Source organism: Mus musculus, chromosome 7, assembly GCF_000001635.26.
Source record: "Mus musculus strain C57BL/6J chromosome 7, GRCm38.p6 C57BL/6J".
Lineage (NCBI taxonomy): Eukaryota > Metazoa > Chordata > Mammalia > Rodentia > Muridae > Mus > Mus musculus.
Genome location: NC_000073.6, coordinates 129,783,952 through 129,803,885, shown reverse-complemented (window position 1 = coordinate 129,803,885; position 19,934 = coordinate 129,783,952). Strand labels below are relative to the sequence as shown.

Below are 19,934 nucleotides of genomic sequence, written 5' to 3'. Positions count from 1 at the left end.
TTCTGCTTCATATTCTGGGCTAGTTTGAGCTTCTGGGGCCCCTCCTGCCTCTCCCTCCAGGAACACTGGGATTATAGATGTGCATGCTATCCTGTCCTGCTTTACATGGGTTCTGGGGATTTGAACTGAGGTCCTCACCATGTGTGGCAAGCATGTTTCATTCTCTGAACCTGCTCCCCAGCTCAGATCTTGTTTCAGAATCCCATCTCAAGCAATCTGGAAAGAGGATGACAGGAATTCAGACACTACCCTGAGAATGAAAACTCAAGACATCATGTTTTAATCCTCTGATGAGTGACTGCCGCCACCCTCCCTTCAGGAGGAAACCCAAGTTCTTCTGTAAGTCTCAAAGCCTAGGTGGCCTGTCCTGATGGCCTTCTGCCCACACTTAGGCAGAACTCCTTCCCACTCAGGGCTGAGGAGCTCAGACACTGTATATCCTCGTCATAGCTGAAGGTGGATACAGGCAAGGTTCTCTGCTCCTCTCTGCCTGGCTCCTTTCCCATCCCCTCCTCTGCCCACCTCTTATCTCTGTGCCCAGATATCAGCCCCTCTAGGGTCTCCCTAGCACCGCCCTGCAGATACTTGAGCTGCAGCCCCCCCCCTCCTTGCCTCTGAGCTATCATGCAGAACCATCTCAGGGGTATGTGCCTATGCCAGGCAAGGTAATTATTTGCTGAATGAATCTAAGCAGAGTTGACTCTTTTTTCCCCCCAGTAGGGACTACAGAACAGAAAAACAAATGGCCAAGAGCGGTTTGTCTAAGTTTTCCTTAGGAAGGTGGAAACAAGTGGATCCTTAGGGCTGGTTGATCAGCCCACCTAGCCAGTTTGCCAAGTTCCAGGTTTGTGACAGACCTTGTCTTGAAGAAAACAAGATCAATAGTGCCTGAGGAATACCTGATATTGTCCTTTGACCTCTAGATGCATGTACACACATGTGTGCACACACATATGCACTGGCACATGCATGCGTACACACACGCATGACATTTATTTTTGAAAGTGCTATCATTGAAGAACACATGGAGGCTGTTTGCTCTCCCGCAGTATCTGTTATTTTACAAAGGGACTATCTCCATCTATGACTGTCACAGCTTGGTATCAGATTAGGAAGAGCTCTGGGAGGGGTTTGCTTTGCTTTGGGGGCAGTGCAAACACACAGATGCCTTTCCGTTTCCTTCAGGATCTAACTATACTTGCTCCTCAGCAGTGCGGAAGTATTTGCTCCCAGTCTTGCCTGTGGAAGTGCAGGAATAACTTGCAAGAGTGTCACTGGAAATGTCCACTAACTGAGGATTGATGCTAAAGGGGAGTACCTGCTTCCTGGGGATGCAGTTTGGTTCACAGACATATGGATGCGCTTCACCCCAGTCCAAGTGTTTCTGAAGGGAAGAATCCCACAAACATACAAACTGCTTTACTCTCTGACTCATCTTAATCCCACAGTGCTACAGGGAGTTTAATATAAGAAGCGCAGGCTTTTGAAGCCCCCACCTACACTGTTATTATTGTTGGCACGGCTATTGAAGTGTGCAGCGTACATGATTGACGGATTGCCCCGCTCTTCTGCTGAGGTCATTTTGTAGTCTTGATCATAGCCAAAAGCTGAGCTGTACATTTGGAATCTGATTTGAAAGAGCTTTTAAGAATAACAGAAGAGGTTCATTTAGATTTTTTTTTTGGTAGGTAGCATAATTACCCTTAAACCCTATGGATAAGGTGATAAAAGACAAAGTGCCAAGGTGCTGAAAATCCCAAAAGACTTTTTTTCTGGCCAGCTGCATATCAGTCTATCCTCCCTCATCACCCCCCCTCCCCCATAGTTCAGACCCTATAGTGGAATTAACTAGGTCAGGTCATGAGCACATGACTCTGCTACAGTAATGGCTATATCACAAGGTACTTATCCCCAAGGTAAAAACAGACCTGGGGGGTATCTTCGGATTTAGAAGCACAGGCTTGTGTGACATTTGCATATGGCCCACACACTCCCCTGTTTCTCCGCCAACACTGGAGCAGAATACAGTTAAAGGGAAGATAAGCCCCTGGCCAGCTGAATGGAAAACATGTAATAAAATGACTATCTAGCCACTAAACCCAGATCTCTTTTCACCAACTCCGAGCCACCTCTGACATGACCAGGGCTCCTTGGGGAAATGCCTTGGCCCTGTACCAAGTAAGGAAAGTATGCCAGTGAAGTTCAATTGTGAGACTCATTGAATGGAGCTCTTTGTAGAAAAAAAGGAGGGAGGGGGGATGTTGTTGGACCTTGGCTGTTGGCTCAGTGCCTTGAAAATCCCTTACTCCTCTCTTGCAAATTAATCCACCCAGGCTACAGCATCCTCAGGCCACTGTGAGCACAGCTCTCTGGCTCGCTGGTCCTCAGGAGGACCCAGGTTCTTCTACAAGGACCTCCCACTTGGCTCTGCCTCTTAAAAAATGTCACCATCTCTTACATAGCTACGCTAGGAACCAAGCACCGAATACATAGATCTTAGCACCAAATGTGAGCCATGCCATGGCAACCAGGGAGCTTCACCAGAGAGTAGAGCCCTCGCAAGATGAACTGCAGCACCCGAGAGCAAAGTTCCTGGTTTACCAAAAGTACCCTAGAGGACCAAGGAGATGTTTCAGAGGGTAGGGGTGCTCTGAGCCAAGCCCAAAGACCTGAGTTTAATGCCTGGGATGCCCACATGGTGGAAGGAGAGAACCAACTTCTGCAAGTTGGCCTCTAACCTCCACATGCGTGCGCACTCAAGGAGGAAGATGGGGAGAAAATATAATCTTAAAACAAACAAACAAACAAACAAACAAACAGCCCTACCATAGAGACTGTGTAAGAAAGGTACTGTGTTAGAGTCCATCCAGCATTTGTGAATCTTAGTCTTACACTAGTTTCTCCATCTTTAGTACCAGGGCTGATCACTGCTGATTCTGTTGTGCTATAGTAAGCAAGGTTAAGGGAACAGATCATTGGAGTACACCCCCTTCCAGTTGACACTGGCTCTGGAATGGAGGGAGTCCCTGGGACATTTTCTTCCCCTACCCCACACAGCTTCACCCCTGACACCCACAATGCTGGCCAAAAACTGAAAGTATGTGTGATGTTAGTCCAGTATAAACCAACCAGGATGCTTTGGGATGGCGGGGAGCCTGTTTCAATCATCCCCATGCTGTGTATAGCTGGTGCCTAGGGTGTCTGCTAGTTTCTATAAACGTTTGTCAAATAAAATAAAAATATTTAGGGAGAGATGACAAGAGAAAGCAGAGCGGCCACAGCAGAGGTTCGGAGATATATGAGCTGAGGATTACAGACTGAGGGAGGGAGGCAGTGAACCCACCCAGCTGAGAACAATCACACACAACTTCCGGGAGGACGGGGGTTTGGGGGAATGCCTTAAACAGGAAGGTGGAAACCAAAAGCCATAAAGACAAAGCACAAGAAAAAAAAATTAAGCAGGTGTGCCCCTGAACTTGTGGGTCAAACACGTTTAATATGGAAAAGCTGAAAAATAATCAACCTCCAAATTGAATTAAACTAAAATTAAAAAAAAATTTTTTTTCTAGAATTTTCAGCCCTTATTTATAGTTCTGTCTTTTTCCTGACTTATTGCTTCTAGCTTGGTAGTTTCTTCTCAGGCTTCTTTTCTAGAATTTCCACTTGTTATCTCTTTAGGCAGCAGCTGAGGAGGGTCACATGGCATAGGTCCTAGAACTGGCAGCCCAGTGGCTACTTCCACAATATGTGAGTTAAATGTGCGTATGTATGGGGAGGGGGAGATGGTTCATAACATATGAGGCTTGGGCTAGCAAGGGAACTCAGATAGCAAGGTGCCTGCTGCTAACCCTGACAACCTGAGTTTGATCCCTGGAGCCTGCATGATGAGAAGAGAGAGAGAACTGACTCCTGCAAATTGTCTTTGACTTCCGTACACACCCCACAGCATGTGCCTACTCACCTCCCTACCACGATAAAAAGTGAATGTTAGAAAAATAGCATCTTAAGCAAAAATAAAGTGAATATATATATTGTTTCAGATGGCTTATTTCATTTATTTATTATATATGTCTGTGAGTGGGCACACATTTGTGTCTTGGGGTGTGTGAGGTCATTAGAGGTCAAACTTGTGGACGTGGTTCCTCTCCTTTCACCAGGTAGGTTCCAGGGCTCTAATTCTGGTCATCAGGCTTGGCCGCAAGCTCCTCTACTCTCCAATGCTGTCCCCCAGATGCACACTTGTAAGAAAAAACTATTTCTTTCAAAAGGGAGAATATCCTGATTAGTGTTGTGAGTTTGGGAAGATGGAGTAACGTCTTCCCTGAAGATTGTTTTGCTATTAGATGGGTTCATGGTGGGAGGTGCCACAGGGCTCTGCACATTTCTCAGGGTTGTAATGACAGAGCCGATGCCATAATCAACAACACACTTCCGACATTACTATGCAAATCACACCTCCGCTAAATTAATAGCTGTCATTTGTTATATTTCCTGGTTTCTCTTAGCCCTTTCATTTTGGTTACAGAGATTAAGAATAAAGGCATATTTCTTTTATCAGTCAACTTTTGGCAGTGTATATCTCCCCCCCCCCTCCGCTGCCTTTTGCCAAGCTCTGGTTCACTGACACCGACTTAACGGAAAGAAAGGATAGTGCTATTAAAAAATAATTATGGTCTTAAAATAGCAGGCAAACTCCTTACCACCACAGTTGTATTCAGAACGGGTTATGATTAGACCCCAAGTACAACTGTAAATGATCTTTGTTCTATTGTTCAGGGGCAGAGGGAGGGGCATGCAATGACTCTGGATGGTATTTTTTCCATTTAGAAATTATTTTTGGCTAGAGACATCATCTAAAGATAATGTTTCTGCGTCATGGTTCTGGTAAGCTACTTCAATGGCTTGCCATGTTTCCCAAGATGAAGGAGAAGAGTGAGTCAGATGTCAGAACCAAGAGTCTTTTCCTTTTCAGTAGTGGTCCCTTTTCTTGGTGATCCCAGTGTGCAATTTTTTTTTGCGAGGAGTCCAATTTCCCTTTCTCCTTGTCATTGTAAGAAATTTCTATTAAGGAGTTACAACTCAGTTTGCTTTTGTGTGCGTGAGTGAATGTGTACGTGATCTTGAGACTATGGTTGAGTGACTTTTGTAACCGAAGAGTTCCAGTCACACAGGATGAAACTAACCACTGATTTTCATATCTTCATCGAGTGTGAGGCCCTTGGATGGGTGTTTACATGCACTGAGTCCAATCCAAACTCTGCTTACACTTCTTATGGAGGAATGGAAGCTAGGCAGAGTGGACTATCTCCATGTCCTTTGCAATGATTTATTTTGCATCTTCTCTGGCTCCTAAGATAAAGTCCAGTTCCAACAAAGAACCCCAGGTCTGTAACACAAGCCCCAATTCCACAATCAGAAAGCATAAGACCCAAGAGGACTACTCTAAAGACTGGGGGGAAAAACAAAAAAACAATGTCCCAGCTCAAGGCAACAGGCAGGGAGTTCTCTAATCCTCTCAGGAGAACTGTCTGTAAGTTATATTCAAGCCTTCAAGGAGGAGGCCCAATCTCCCAAGGAAGAGCTGTGCACCTTACTAGATCTTCCAAAGCAAGAGTTATCTCTATCTAAGAACAACTTTTTAGATATACCCACAATAATATTTGATCAGATATGTGGGTGCTCTGTGACCCAGTCAAGTTGGTACATAGAATTAGCCATCACAGCAAGGGGCAGCAGAGCCAAGAGGTACCATACAATCTGTGGGTTATATGATTGGTGCCTCCGGATTCAGTGCCACGCTGCCTCTGATATTTTCAGTCTTTCCTTTCGGAGGGAGAAGGGAGGAGTTCGTTGTGGTGTAAATGCCTTAGCTTCAAACGTCCCTGATTCTTCCAGAATCTCTGGTGACATGGTGGAGGTAGGGGAGCAGAGCACATGTCCTGTCCTGGAGATCTGTGAAAATTCAGCTGCCAAGCCCTGTGTAGCAATAAGCCAGGACCATCAAGGCTAATGCAATGGCTTTCCACCTTCCTAACACTGGAGCCCTTTAATACCGTTCCTTATGTTGTGGTGATCCCCCAACCATAAAATTATTTTCATTGCTACTTCAAAACTCTAATTTTGCCACTATTATGAATTGTACATATCTGATATGCAGGATATCTGATATGTGAGTCCTGTTGGAGCCACAATCCATAGGTTGAGAACCACTGGGCCAATATATTGTTTCTTGGCTTTTCACAGAACAAGGTAAGAATATATTGTGGACATTAAATGTTTTCAATATAGATGTGTAATCTTTGGGTGATTTTAAAATTCTACATAGGTCTGTTGTTTATTTTGATTGACAGCATTTGGAGAATGAGAAGAGCTCCCTGGGCTAGCATCTCATTTAAAAGGAAACCTAGTGTGTCTGCTGAGCTATTTGGCGTACTTCTTGACAGTGAGAGTTGGATTTTGAACCCCTGTAGATTCCCAGGGCCTTTCCTCAAATGTTTCTCCATCTCATGAATCCCCCTGTAACTTCTTGGCACTGCACTCTTTTGTGATGTGGAAATGGGACTAAAACAGCGTGATTTCTAATGACTTCCTAATGTGTTTAATGCCTCTGTAGATGTGTTTGTCCCTGGGCACTAGCTTTGCCTTGATGTGCAAATGCTTATTGCTAAAACTCAGAGCAACTCCCCCTCCACAAGCAATTGCTTCAGAGTCCATCTCACCACAAAACAATATACTTTGTTCTTGACCAAAGGCCTCACTTTGTGGCATAAAAAGCTGACTCCTCACTAATGGTCGCCCGTGCAAAGCAGTCTCCTGGTTACACCGGCTTCTAGGTACCTCATCTGTCTGACCCAACCGATGCAAGAACACTCAAAGGCTAAAGCCATCTGGATGGCCTTGCAAAGCCATGCAGATGCCTCTACACAGGCCACACCTCAGATTCTGTTGTTCCCACTGTGGGTCAAATGATAGTTTCTTAATCTACTTTTTAGGGAAAATGTGAAAATATGCTGATGTGAGAGATATAAGAAAATGCATTGAAATTCTTTCAAAAGCAATTGTAATTTATTAGATTTTTTAGAACTTTTTGTTCTTTTGTTGATTTTGCTTCCCCCCCCCCCCCCAGTATAGAGCTAGAAGGTCCTAATGGGGTTGAATGGCAAGTAGCTTTTAAAGCCACAGTATCTTAGAAAATTGCTAAAGCCTTCTGCGGATATTAATGGGAGGCAGGGGTTTCCCATCTTTTCTGGCTCCAACATAGACTACCAGCACAAACCATGGAGAAATCAGATCCCTAAAAGCTTTGCACCAGCAACTCTCTGGGAAGCAGAGCCCTCCATGAATGTATTACTAGAATTAGAAATAGGACATCAGCTATGATAGCTCCCCAAGGCCTGGGATGCAGCTAGAACCCAAAGTGGGAAAAGCTCGTCTTTATCTAGTGAGACTGAAATGGTTTCTTAGATTCAACGATGACCATGTCATTAATTGAGCACCAAGTGTGTACTATGTATCATGCCTTCCTGGGCAAACTCAGGGAATTGTCACATGAAGAATTTGACTATTGTTGAATGCAGCCAAGATCTCTGTATGGCAGGGGTTGAGCACTGTGTGGAAGCAGGGGCAGTTAAGGATCATTGGCACATGATTGCCCCTAATCAAAATGGAAACTGTAGTTCTTCTCAGGACCCAGAAAAGCAAACAGCCATCTACTTTATCTAATCACACTTAGGATTAAAAAAAAAAAGATTCTTTTTTTAAAACCAAGATCAGTAGTTTCTTGGGGCACATGGCCATTTCTTGATGTCTTCCAAGGGATGGACACACACACACACACACACACACACACACACACAAATTACATGGGTGTGCACTGCGATGCAATGATCTCTAACTGCCCCCACTTCCACACAGCTTTCCACCCCTGCCATGCAGATCTTGATTACATTCAGCAGTAGTGAAATTCTTTAGGTGGAGATTCCCTGAGTTTGCTCAAGAGGGCAGGATGCATATCCATATGATGATCAAGAAATCCAGATGTGAGCTTCTGTCAAATGCATATATTCTCTAACTAAGTCTAATCCTTTTCTATCTTTATTGCATAAAGCTTCTGTCAAGCTGCAGGCAGGGCAGTGGTATAGACAGAGGAGTGGGCCCCATGGAGTGCAGGCCAGGAGCCTGCTGTGAGTCTGCAAACCTTTCTCACTTCCTTCCTCAAGGTTGGCTCTAATGAAAAGAACTAAATCTTTTTCTTCCTCATGTTATGAACAATGCAACAAGTACCCCCCCCCACCGTGGTGCTGCCCACCCACGGAAGAATGGGCTGTGCTGGTCCATGACCTGAACCAAAAAGCAAGCCTGCGGTTTTGCTTTGTCGAGCAGATGATGTTTATGGATTCCTGTCTTTTGTCCTGTGAGGATGTGCAGTGTGCAGCCTTGGAAGCTAAAGAAGTCCTGGGTAGCGGTGGGCAGGAGAGCATCAACTCCCAGAGAGCAATGGTTGCCAGCCTCCAGTCTGAAGGGAATGACAATGTGCCGCCTTTTTGTTCAGAAACAGAGTGATTAATGAGTCAACATGGACACAATTGGATACTCTTGGTCTTGAAACTGGGTCAGGGCAAGGAAGCCCCAAAGGTGGATGGGCATTGTCACAATGCTGGGACAAATCAGAGCAAGCAGTTAAACAGTCAGTCACTAAGGGAAATGGACTTGCATTGTCTCGATGCTGAGTATAATGACAGTTTGTTAGAGGTTTCCAGTGAGTTCCGTGGTCTGGGTCTTTAACGGTGTTAAAAGTAAGGCGCTGTTATTGCCACCCGGACTGAAACAGACAGTGAGGTTAAGAAAGTTGCTTGATGTAATTAAATTAGTAAGTGCGGTAGAGGAATCGGGATCTAAATACTAACTTGCTAGAGCAATCCTATATGCTCGATTCTAGAAGGATCCTACAGGGAGGGTCAGCAGCCATGTTGGCTGTTTTCAAAGAGTTGTGCTTATAGTTGTCATCATATGCCAAGAGTAGTATAGAAAGTGTACTGACACCATAAGAATGGGAGATACTAGAATCCTTACATGAGGTGTCCATGTTCATTGATGGTCTGTTCAGGGAAGTACCACTGGGATCCTCCATACAAGACAAGCAGGACGCATCACTATGAAAGCCCAGGCTCCATTTACCACCCAGGTGACGTCACAGACGTGAAAGAATGGGGTCCCTTCGGGGAGAACTCTGTGAAAGTCGGAGCATTGCTCCCTTGTCAGCTTTCTCCATTTCTATTCATGATGAAGAATTATTTGAAGGGCAGATGCTGGGATGCAAAAATCTTATCAGCCTTCTTGCACTTGGATGTGGAGGCGGAGGTGCAGTGGGCCCTGTGACCCATTCAAAATTACTCAAGTTAGTGACAGATCTGGCCCCAAGCCAAGGACCAAGGTCTCCTGAATTCCTTCCTTCCATTCTAAGCACTGAATTGCAAGGTCTGCCCCCTGACAAGGACCCATGTGAGGTTTCACAGCAATGGTATTGTCTCAGGAGTAAGGTCGTGATCTACACAGGGGTCTCTGACACACTGAAGACTTACTCTAGAACTGTCCGTGATGCCTTTTGAATCACAGCTCATTTAGTCTTTTCAGGAACCCCACCAAGAGAAGAAAATTACCATCACCATTCTGAAAATGAAGAGAAATGAAGCCCAGGGACATGCCTATGTCTGACCCGGCAGACACTCTACACCGTGAGATACTGGGTCACAAAAAGATCATTTCTCTTAAACACTACAACAAACAAGCCAGTGTAGCATCCCATTTCCTCTTGTGACAAGAAATGCTTTTTAATCCAGAGAGGCATGCTTGAAAGAAGGGATGCTAAAAGGTCCTGTTTATTATTGAGGCAACAGTTTCAGTGATGACTGTCAGATGAACCTTATCAGCCCTAAACCATAGTTTACTAACACTTTGGTAACTTATAAACAGCCTCCCAAAGACTTACTTTTGTGCTTATACAAAGCGACATATAAACATTTCAAAACATGTCTGGTAGGCAATTAATTTTTTTTCCTTTGGGAAAATATCCGATTGATGATAATGATGAGGCAATGCATATCTTAGAGATAAATGTTATTAAAGTAGGGGAGTTTGGCCTTCTTCAGGAATTCTGGGTGCTTAGAAATCATCATTAAAATTCCATGCGTTAAGGAGACTTCTTTCCAGAGAGCTCCACAAGAGTGAGTGGAGGAATTTGAGATGGAAGAAAAGGGACCAGCCTTGAGGTTTTGGGGTTTATTTGTAAATTCTTTATCTTCTGGGGTCGGGGCTGGGGGAAGGAACCTCAAAGACTTTTTTCCGGAAAGTTCTTTGTTTTTTTTCTAAAGTACTGTGCTATACTTTTAAGAATTCTTGCTACACCACTTGCAGATTTCTTCCTTGCTGTTCTGTTGTTTTTTTCTCCTCTCTCCCCTCACTGTGAGCAACAAGTCGGTGAGGAGGAAGGGGAGAAAGGGGAGAATATTAATGGTGAGACTATCATAACTGGTCATAACCCCAGCACTCCAAAACAAGCTGCATTCCCATTTGTTAAATCTTTTGTTAAAGTCTTCAAAAGTGCTTCTTCCAGACCAACCCCCATGTCATTACAGATTATTGTTATCCAGCTCCGTTAAGCTAAGACCTTTCCTCAGTGGATAGAAAATCGTGTATTTAACGAAATAGATCAAGGAGGACATCAACAAATTCAAATCATTGTTGGAGCATATTGATCATCATTTCCCAAAACCTTTTGGTATTAGTGACTTTTTTCCACTGATGTGATAAAATAACCTGAAAAAAAAAAAAAACAAAACAACCCAGCTTAATAAAGAACAGGTTTACTCTGGCTCACATTTGAGGATACAGTCCATCATGGTAGGTCAACAAGATGGTAGGAGCTTGATGCAGCTCTGGTCACATCACAATCATGTTCAGGAAGTAAGAATAGTAAGTGCTTGTGCCTAGCTTGCTTTTTCCTTTTTATACAGTCCAGAGTCCTAGTCTAGAGAATGATGCCACCCACAATGTGCAAGTCTTGCCAATTAAACTAACGTGATGGAAATAATTCTCACAGGGGACCATCTCCCAGGTAGTTCTAGATCTGATGAAATTGACAGTTAAGATTAGCATCGAGCACTCCTCCCCCACCCCCCAGCAGCTCCACAAGAGGAGCACTGGGAAGGCCACTTAGGCATCTCCCCTTTCTCTCTCCCTTCTTTTTCCCTGACCCATCCCTTTCGAAGTTAACTGTGACCATGTGGCTTGATTTGATCAATAAAGAGCTGGAGTAGGATAAACGCCATTCTCTTTTCCTCTGTCATGGTAACTGGAAATAGTTTGGAAGGTGGATACTCCCTCAGTCAAGCATGAAGCTGCTCATCTGAGATGGTCATGTACATAGAGGAATAGGTATCAGGTGTCGAAAAGTCTAGAGCTAGATGTCCTTCTGTGAAGAACTCCTGGACTGGACGAGAGCTATCTTCTAAGGTCCCTTTCCTTTCTATATCCCCAAAGATAATGACATTTTAAAGTGGAAACCAATATTGACACTCTGCAGAATGGTGACTCTGCTATGCTTTCTGATTTATACCCATAGCCCTAGGTGTCAAGTAGTCTTTATATTTTTATCATCAAGGCAATCTTTGTTAACTAAATCATATAGCCTTCTTGAACCCCACTCTAAAAGCCTAAAGGGGGAAACAGGAAATAGCTTAACCTATTTCGTGATGTTTTACAGAATCTTAAGGTCAAAGCTAGATGGTACCAGGCAGTTCAACCTCACATTGCACACATGGAATGCAGCATGGTTGCCTTGTTGTCATTTCTAGCAAAGATGCTCTTGTGTCCACCAGTGCTTGGGCGCTGGCATTGGTGGACTGAGGGGGGAGGGTCAAGCCTTCTGGCTGGGTGAGTACAGTCATTATGTCAGAACTTGTCAAGTAGAGGTCCCAGGTATATTCTGAATTGTGCCAACTGTAGTAGAGCCTGTGCCCCAAACACTATTCATGGAGGTGGACTTAGACACTGCAAAGTGCCTCAAATACCTAATCCATCTATTTGAAGCATTATAAAGCAATACTTTGTGATGTCCTAAGCAGGCTCCTGCTCCTGATGGTGGCGGGGATCATCTCTTGTCTGAGATACTTATGACTTTCTCCATCCAGCTGGCCTGGTGCTTCCTGTCTGTGAAGATTCCTGTACTGGGAATCAACCACGTTGGCCGCGTCATAGCAAGCAGGAGGCCAAGCAGCACTGACTGGCTTCTGAAAACCTGTCTTTTCTGGCAGACAGATTCCCTTCCTTGGATGTATCCCAACTAATTTCCATTACATCGGCCTTTTGCTGTAGAGAAAGAAGAACATAAAGAGAGAAGAGGAAGAAGAAAAAGAAACGGTTGATAGTGTATTCTGAAATACACTTGCTATTCCCCTGCGATTCAGAGTAACAAGGGCCTCCAGTTCTGTTCCTCTTCTGTTCTCTTTCCTTCCCCCTTCTTGGTCTTTTCTTATGGCTTCTAGACAAGCCCTCTGTTGCTCCTTAATTGCTTCATGCTTAAGCCACTCACTGGACATCTTCCAAAGCAGTCCCCAAGAAGGAATGCTGGCAGCTCTGGAGGGGTGTAATGGGTTTCTCTTTAGGACTTTGCCTCGGAACAGGCATCATCAGGACCAGGGACCCAGTCATTAAGCAGTGTGGCGAGGGATGGTGGTAGAGAACCGTGGTCAGGAGCATGGTCAGAGAGCATGAGGAGGTCTGGCAATCCCCAACTAACTCATTAGCTAGTCTGGACCCAGCACACTGGGAGACATCCCCTCTGTTCTGGAGCCCCTGTCCCAGCCAAATAGCTCTAGTTTATCTTGAAGGAGATTAGCCAGCCTCCAGCCCATGGATGGCTTTCTTTCTGCACCCAAAGGCCTGGCAGATCAAAGCCAACCTAGCTGCATATGGCTAGTGGCTTATCTCCTGCTTGGCCTAAGACCACTGACCTCTCAATTAGGCGTTTGATGACAGTTTCTCTTAAGGGAGGAAATTCTCCTAGGCTGGAGGGCAGTTTATGCTCCTCAACCTCTGGCTCTGACCCCACTGGGCAGCCAGTCAGGAAGGCTCACCATGCAATTAGATAACTGTTTTAAATTCCCTTAGAAAGAAAAAAAAGCTACATTTTTAAGCCGAAAATATCTCCAAGTGTTCTAGGGCCTTCTATTTTTCAAGTTTAATGAGGTAACAGTGGGTTTTTCCAATGAGGGTGACTTTATCAGGCTTGAATGCTAACAGTGCTCTCAGATCATAGCTCAGTGGCACATGGAAGGAGACATTAACAATCGAATGCCTCAAGTAATGGGGTTATCTCAGCAAATTCCTTTGCTCTCTCTGGGAGACCTGCCCCTTCTTCGTCCTCCTTGGGATCGCCTTCCAAACATGGCCTGCTGGCTTGCAAGCTTTGAGTTGACTCCATTAAAAGTGTATGCTGACAAGAAAAAAAGTAACGTCATTTGTACCTTTGTACCAAGACATTGAAATTTACTCTGAAAGATATGGGCTTCTCAGAAAGATGTTTTAATCCAGTGAATGATGATACATTTTTCTTGAACTAGCAGTTGCATTTCTTTTATTGAATGTTTGTGCCAATTACACTGGAAGGGGCTCTGGGCATCTATGATACATCTCTTCCCGGAAGGAGCTTGAAAAGAGAGAGGTTCAAGGAGAATAAATAATTGTTGGTCTGGTGCAATAGACAACAGCTAAGAAAGGCCCTAAGTCGTATTTATGCTGGGTTCCAAGCTTTGCTCTCTGACATCTGTTCACCTTTGGGAAGATTGCTGAACTCCCCTGCAGAAGCACAGGGATTTTTGGAGGATCAAATGCTGTATAGCATTGCTTAAAGTGGGCAGTTTGGTGTGTGACTCATAGAAAGTACAGAGTAAATCATCGCTGCGGTCACTTTATGAGGATTGTGTAAATTCGGGGGGGGGGGACAAAATGTGTTACAAGGGGTTTTGCTGAAAGTCAGGCAGATGAGCAAGGGAGGGAGCCCTTGGAGAGAGGCACAGAGAAGCAGGAGCTGGGCACTGAAAGAATGCCTGCAACCCCCGGGAGCCAGCCATCTGTTGGCTGCTGATCTAACAGACCCCTTCCAGGTCATAGCTAGTCTGCTGTAAGATTCCCAGAGTCACTGGGAGAGCCCCAATGTCAGTTTGCTGGGTCTGTTACAGACGAGGTCCAGTTGTTGTTTCCATCATAAAAGCCATGCTTCATGGCTTTAAAGCTTGGAATTGAACATGACACGGGGCTTAAACCCTACTTAACGCTTTTGATTTAAAGCCGACTCAGAGAACAAGAGTTCTTAGGTCCACATGGCAGATAATACCACACTGCAGTCCTTGTGGTGTCGCTTACCTTTGGAAATGAATTCTGGGTCTGGCCCTGTAATGACAGAGAGCGTTCAACAAAGAGTCATAAAAAGTCATAGAAAGCCTTAAAAAGCAAATAATCACATTTGCCTTTCTCCAGGGAATTGAACTACATGCATTTTAATAAGACCCTCCCGATGTGGCTACGTTAGAAAAGGGCATACTAAGCAGAGGAAGAAGAATATTTTCACCACATTTTTGGTCTCTGGAGGTATATATTTAATTCATTTATATTTCATATGGGATTTTATTTTGAAATTAAACATGTATTTCCTATGATGTGAGTAAATGTTTTATGTTTTTGGCTGATGCATCAAATATATACTGTGGTCACACATGCATCTGAGAGCAGATGTTTCCTAAAGCATTTTATTTAAAAAAATAACAAGAGAGGTGTCCCCTAGGAAGTAGCTGATAGAAAAGGTCAGTAAAGAACTGGAAGCTTTTGTGATGCTAAGAATACAAAAGATTGTTCAGATTTCAACTGTAGAGACATGAACACTCTGGAGGAATTTTCCAAGGGAAAGTCAAGAGAGTTCGAAATACCTCCAGGTAGTGCGTTTGATCTGGTTGAAGTTTTAATGGCTCCCTTGGGTTTGGGATCACAGTGCAATGCCTTCAGTGTGGCATGCAGGAAGTAAAGGGATAAAGAAAGATGCTAGGGGCTGTTGTCCTCCTGAACTCAAGGCCAACTTCCCATTGCCCTTTTACCTTTTACTTTCCAACATGCGATGAATTACTTCTTACTTTGGGCTGCCTTCCCAAACAGACCAAATGCAAAGAATTCAAAGCCCAGAAGACCAGTGATGAGGGCGCCTGAATTCATGAATCACCTGGCCACCTGGCCACCATTGGCTCATGCTCATAGCAATGACTGACACTGCACAGGACCTTATGGACTACTACAAAGATTTAGAACAGCAAAGGTACCCCACTCATTTCTGGGGGAGACTGAAAAATCATGGAGGCTCAAAGGTGGAGTCTATGAATTGGCCTATAAGCCTGACATGGCCTCGGAGTTTGCCTGCAGAATGCAATAGATGAGTGTAAATTCTGAAGCCCAGGCCCTTGGGGACCTCCCACCAGCTGCTTTAAACTATTGGAGTATTGAAGCCACTGTATAAAGCAACTCCACCTAGATCAGCAAATAATGAGAATCAACATGGAGGCAAAGACCAAGTTGACAAGAGGACCAAAGCCTCAGACATGTGAGCCAGGTCATATTTGATGCCTCAATCCCAACGAAGCCAATACTGCAGCTGTGAGCCCAAAGAGATTGACAGAACTCTCAGCCAACCCACAGAGCCACAAGAAGCAGTGATGCATGATGTCCAGTCAAGAGTCCATGGCTGAGTTTAGCCTGGCTCATGTTTTGTTGATAGTTTTGCTGGGACACTGTCCTTGTCATTGTCATCACCACTTCTGTTCATTTGCACATTCCCTGTGGCTGTTCTTATGCTGCATCAGGATTCAATAGTTGTCACAGGGCCACAAAGCTGGAACATTACAACCTGGTTCTTCCCAGAAGGCCATCTGTTCATGTTTCAAGCCAATAAGCTTCGGGTATGTTTTTATATCACCAATACATACCATATAGAAGTTGGCTTATTTCTAGAGAAATGGAGCCAGTAACTTATGTTAATTCGATATTTTATAGAGAGATGGTATATAGATAGAGATAGATAGGTGACTGCATATATCTATGCAGTCAAAAAGCTGTCAAGTCTGAGACAAGAAAATGTCCCAGTTTAGTGCAATCAGGCAAGAAAACGCCTCTCTGGAAAGGTGAGTTGGTTGTTGTTGTTGTTGTTGTTGTTGTTGCCTCAAAGCTGATTGGAGGAAGAACACCCACATTGGAGAATGCAAACTGTGTCACCAGCCACTGGGCCAAATAAACACCCAGAATAACATTTGCCCAAAAATCTGGGCATCATAGTCAAGTTGACATATAAAACTAACCATGACCAGTAGCATCTAAAAGAGAAGCGTGAGAAGACAAGAGCCAGACACTGATGACACTGGCATTGTATTAGGAGCAGCGTAGAGATGTGACTGTCACCATTTGTAAGAGGTAGAGAGAGGACTGGAAAACAAAAACAAAAACAAAACAAAACCTGCCATTGGAAGCTGTCCAAGCCAGGCAGTAGCAAAACAATAGGCCACACTATCATCTGTATAGCTAGCTGGCAATATGGAATACTACTTTCTGAATAGACAGATCTTGCCAAGGAATTCTCTGGACAGAACACGGATGGTGCCAGCTGGCTCCTGGCTGCATGTGATACATTTATGGAGAGAGAAAGGGAGCTAGAGGGGATACAAGGAGGGAAGAAGCAAAGCTCGGAGGAAATAGAAAAGACCCAGGACATGTGTGGCTGGAAATGAAACTCTCTCTCACTCCAAGGACATGCACTCCCTAAACCAGCTAGCAGAAAACTCCCCGAGGGAGACAAGGGCTGCAGAGCCTATGACTTTTAGAACCCTCAGGAAGACTTCAGCAAGATCACAGACTGAAAGGCTCCTGAGTATCATCATATTGTTTAAGACATCCCAATTAGGACCGGAAGGGGCTCAAAGACAGTCCAAGATGAAAGCAAATCTTTGGACCCTCAATTTCACTGGGCAGGAAGCAGGCAGCTGTAGAAGCACTGCATTTTTTGTAGGAAAGAAAGAATAACTCAGGGGCAGAGCCAAAGTCCCAGAGCCTAGGGAAGCTTCAGGCTATGGCACCTCCATGGAAAGGGTTGCCCGAGTTGAGAACTATTTCATACTCCTAAAGTAGGGCAACTGGCTGTATGTATCTGGCTAGATTTCAGAATGAAATAAACCAGCAACTGTATAGGCCTCTGATTGCCCCTGCCCCCAGTTGATGAGAATGGGTCATCAAGGTTGCTGTACCTATTGGAAGTTTGAAGTTTTGGATGTGCATCGGGGGAGCTGTGTGCACCTGAGGAATAGCAGCCACAGTACCCAGCTCTATCTGTATTTAAAAAAGACTCTGACCATGAGGCCAGTGTGTCATAGGCTAGGACTTCTGGGCAAGGGGTTATAGTCTTCACATGACACCAATGAAGATAACTTTCAGCCCCTCATACTCAGAGAAGGGATTTATCTTGCCTCCCCTATACCTACGAGCCCGGCCTTGGAGTCTTCCTTCAGCATCTGAGTGAGGCCCAAGGTAAAGAAGTTTCAGAGTCTGGGGCTCAGAAGGCCTCACAATGCCCATATTTGCCACCTTGGAATGCTGCCTGTCCTGTGAAAGAGAGCCGAGCCTGGAGAGTGTGTGACAAGAGCATGTGGAGAAAAAAAAAAAAACAGTCAACAATCAATATCCCTAGACAGCACACTGGGTCACCTTAGACCCTCCAGACCCAGCTGAAGGGTAAGATGCTCGAAGACACATGAGAATAATCCTAGAGAAGACTAGACAATAACCCAGTGACCCACACAGCCACGAGAAGCAAGATGCTCTAGTTTTAAGCAACTGAATTTTGGACAGTTTGTGAGGTAGGAATAAATAACTAATAACTTTCCAATGAATCATTTTGACACAAAGGAAATTCAGACATCACATTGTGCACATTCTAGACCCCCTATGGGAAAGTAACTGTTCCATCCAGATTGCAGTATTACTCTGTTCTTTCTAAAATTGACTATCATCCCAAGCTTTCCACAAGTCTAAATATAAATTCAAGATCACCCATATATTTTGGGAACCAACAGCCCAACAGCAACGTTCAAGTCACAAATCGTATCATTCAGTTTTAATTAATAGATATAGACATGCATATTTATTATAAAAATGACCGTGAGAACTTGCAAATAAGAAACAAGAATTTCCATCATATAATTAATTACCTGGTGTCAACTGGAAAGATAAGCTTAACTCGGGAGCCTTTGGCCAGCCACTCTACCTGAGAAAAAGCATTAGTCAGCCATAAGAACACTGTCACCCCAGAGGACAAGGGGAAGCCAGACAGGGTCCTCATCTGCAGGTGGAGCTGACTGCAGTCTTGTTAGTAGAAAATTAAAGCGGAGCCCAGAGCTGGAGGAAAAATGTTCCTGCATGAATAAGAGAGCTTCCTTACTCTCACTGAGAAACATTCATATAAGCAATGATGAATGTCCTTGTCACTACATTTTAACAGAATGAGGCCACATAGATGCTACAGGGGTGTTTAGCCAGCCACTGGGGGTTTCTTCTGTTTACTGGCAGGCTTGCCTGTGTTGGAGCCTCCAAGCAGCATTCTGGTTTGAAGTTCACACCTGTGTGTGTGAAGATATGAGCGTCACCCCACCTGCACCCCGCACAGCTGTGAGGGCTTAACACATCCTAACCAAGGCTGCTTCTAGCATGCGTACCCTGAGCGACAACTCCAGGATTAGATGCCATTTCAGACTCTGTCTGGTTCTGTGGGCTCCTCACTAGGGTTCACAGTGCAACTCAGCAGCCTGCTTGAGAGATCCAGAGCCCATTCTAGCATCTCTCTGAATCCCAGTGTCCTATCAGTGAGCAAGAAAAGCATCCTTGATCCTAGCAGGGTGGATGATAAGGCTAGCCATGGTGTAGGCAGGATGTCTCAAATGCTGTGATATATAGTTATAATGCTGCTTCTCTCTCTCTCTCTCTCTCTCTCTCTCTCTCTCTCTCTCTCTCTCTCCCTCTCCCTCTCCCTCTCCCTCTCCCTCTCCCTCTCCCTCTCCCTCTCTCTCTCTCTCTCTCTCTCTCTCTCTCTCTCTCTCTCTCTCTCTCTAATGAGGATCGCCAGGCAGTGGTGGTGCATGCCTGTAATCCCAGCACTTGGGAGGCAGAGGCAGGTGGATTTCTGAGTTCACGGCCAGCCTGGTCTACAGAGTGAGTTCCAAGACAGCCAGGACTGCTAGAGAAACCCTGTCTCGAAAAAAAACCAAAAAACCAAAAAAAAAAAAAAAAAAAAAAAAAAAAAAAAAAAAAGAAAGAAAGAAAAAGAAAAAAGAAAAGAAAAAGGAAAAGAAAAAAGAAAAAAAAAGAGGATCTAGTGAATGTTCATAGAGTTCTTAGAACTCTAGCTTACATGTGATATGAGTTTGTTAGATAGGGAGGGAAAAAATCTAGACTCTGTTACAATTGGACAGACAGAAGACTTCAAGAGTTAATCTTGAAGGCTGTAGGCACCAAACAGAAGCACAGGGTTAAAAACCTGATTGCTACTTTTGTTTCTCGAGGCAGGGTTTGTATATATAGCCCAGGCTGTCCATCTGTGTTGTCTTTCTGCTTCAGCCTCCCAAATGCTGAGATCACACCCAGGAGCCACTCTGCATGGCCCGTGTGTGTGTGTGTGTGTGTGTGTGTGTGTGTGCTTGTGGTGTATGCTCAAAAGTGTGAGGGTAGTAAGACATTGGGTGTCCTTCTCTATCATGCCCTGCTCTGTTCCACTGAGACAGGTTTTCTCATTGAATCTTGAGCTAGTCTGGTAGTCAATAAGCCCCAGTGAGGCTCCTCCCCCAAAATACCGGGGC

General features: G+C 44.5%; 1 long non-coding RNA gene across 2 annotated transcripts in view; it reads right to left on the bottom strand.

Moving 5' to 3' along the window:
* Window positions 1-10,858: 10,858 nt before the first annotated feature.
* The window catches only part of Gm33323, a 28,401-nt gene continuing 19,325 nt past the window's right edge, over window positions 10,859-19,934 (bottom strand). The window contains exons 1-3 of one of the 2 annotated variants that reach the window (XR_378522.3): window positions 18,294-18,580; window positions 14,422-14,448; window positions 10,859-12,366 (exon numbers count right to left, since the gene is read on the bottom strand). This is a non-coding gene — a long non-coding RNA (predicted gene, 33323). Of the gene's footprint in view, window positions 12,367-14,421; window positions 14,449-18,293; window positions 18,581-19,934 lie in introns of those variants that run through there. The other variant, XR_378523.4, reaches the window with a different exon arrangement.